The 2,206-nt window shown below is 37.9% G+C and overlaps 1 long non-coding RNA gene across 1 annotated transcript; it reads right to left on the reverse strand.

The window, feature by feature from the left end:
• Positions 1-1,589: 1,589 nt before the first annotated feature.
• Positions 1,590-1,941, reverse strand: LOC149169927 (uncharacterized). Its single transcript, XR_016259592.1, has 2 exons — positions 1,874-1,941; positions 1,590-1,796 (listed from the first exon to the last, which is right to left on the reverse strand). It is a non-coding gene; the product is annotated as an uncharacterized LOC149169927 (long non-coding RNA).
• Positions 1,942-2,206: the final 265 nt, after the last annotated feature.

Raw genomic sequence — 2,206 nt, forward strand, 5'->3', positions numbered from 1 at the left:
GATACCATTAGGGAATACCAGACAATTCCATATGCATTCTTTGTGTAACACCCCTTGTGAAAAGTTAATGTTAGTAATTAGTGAAAGTAATTATTGAACACAGACTTTATTTTAAAATATATATAATCTTGTTATTAATTGTTATGTTAATGAAAGACAATTTGTGTTGGCACTATTTGAATTGAGTTATGATTAATCATGATTAAGTAACTGAGGAATCAGTTACATTGGAACCCTAACTACCTGAAGGTAGTTGAGACCCCAGAGGAAAAAGGGGAAAATGCCAAGTCTGGTTAGGATCAGATGGCAGAGAAAAGAAAAGAACATTCATGCTATGTCTGGTTAGGATCAGATGGCATAAGAGGAAAAGAGTTTCCTGTGCACGCTATGTCTGGTTAGGATCAGATAGCGTTTACTGGCGAGACCAGTGTTATTGCGGTCGAGTAGGACCTGCAAGTGCTTGGGGGTGGAAGGATAAAGAAGAGTTCTTCCTACGGACGGGTGGATTGACAAGCATTACAAGTAGGTTGCATACAAGAAACAGGTATGGCCTACTATGACTAAATTAATTTACTGTTCTGTGAGAAAAAGGGAAACAATAGAGATTATTGTTTATTATTTCTGACTGAGAATAAAAAAAAAAAAAAGAAACAAAACATTATTGCTGTAATGTAACAGACCAAAATGCATTCATATTTGAAAAATAAAAACACAGTATCAAGCCCTTGCATTTTATCTGGAAACAACAGTAAACACAAACCGAGCTATCAAGACCTTGATATCCAAGTAATGACTAGAAATACGAAAGAGATAGGGCCGTAGACCCGCTGTATTTTACATGTCCAGAAATGAAAAATATACATTCTATACAAAAGCATCAACAGAAAATGAACATGCATTCTTGACAGGAGGCAGTGTTTCGTATCTACAGCATTATATCAAATCTTAAGGCGGACTGGTAAGTCTGGCAGGTAAATGAATAAGATATAACTAGGTCATTGTTTGCATATGATAAGGAAACGCTATTAAAGATTAAACCCCGACTCGGATAGCCATAGCTAGGAGTCCAAGAATCTCATAAAGTGAGAGTCGAACTCCTGTAATGATTGCATGCACGGCTATATGTATATATTTAACAAAACGCATCCCGACTATTATTTAAATCGACACTAATAGCATTCAAGATTGCATGATATTATGATTATATGCATTCTTAAACTGACTCTTTAGTAAACCCTCATGTATGAAGCAGGACTGAGACTTATCCAAGGCGGCATTATGACATAATAAAATACAGTTAAACGAAGTTCAATATGAAAATAGAAGTATCATAACGAGTGCCGCAATATCAACAGGAGTAAATCTCACAACCATAATGCGATACTACAAAACAAAGAGACTTCATAGCAGTATAATAACTGTTCTGTGAAATAAACTGTGCATATTAACTCGGAAAGCAGTAGATAACTCCGCCTGAGAGGACGGGTAAACAAAAGAAATTGAACCAGTTGGACATGAAGGGTTACCCTCCTCTTATACGAGAAATATTAAACTGTTAAAACAGAGTTAAAACCAGAACATGTTCACAACCAATGTCTGTAGGTAAGACAAGCCGAATGGCTTAGGATTAAAATATACAAGCTAAATAGACCCTGAACTAAATAATACAAGTTCATTGTGCTGTGTTCCCCAGCGTTGGTGTTCTGCCTGAGCACGGCAAGAAAACCCGAGCTTTCGCCAGAGAGAACCCTGGACCGTGCAGGGATCGAACCGAAATGAAATATACACAGTCATCCCTGTTCAAGGGAAGAGGGTTTCAGGCATGGTCGCGAATGAAGTAAATATGGAGAAGGTTGTCAGTAATGTCTCATACCTGTTAAGGGCAGCCTGCAGCCTGTAAGGACTCACTTGCTTCATTAATAGACAATAGCCATTACCTGAAACTTCAACCTACAAACGAGTTAGAACCCAAGAATGAAATGAAGGAACTGTATTAGACTGCAAATCAACGAACACAGAGTATACTCAAACTCGAAATCGCTGAGTCAAAGAGACTGTAACAAAGTAAACATTGTAATACCAGCAAGAGAATATTGCAGCGTCGTAAACCATAACCAGACGCATACCTGAGTCGACGTATAGCCATGACAGCAGCTGGAAGATGTAAGAATGCGCACAGGGTTACAGAGCTACAACAATTCCTTTC

The sequence above is a fragment of the Pinus tabuliformis genome, chromosome 4_2, assembly GCF_031772625.1.
Source record: "Pinus tabuliformis cultivar Carrire ecotype Pingquan chromosome 4_2, CPIR1, whole genome shotgun sequence".
Lineage (NCBI taxonomy): Eukaryota > Viridiplantae > Streptophyta > Pinopsida > Pinales > Pinaceae > Pinus > Pinus tabuliformis.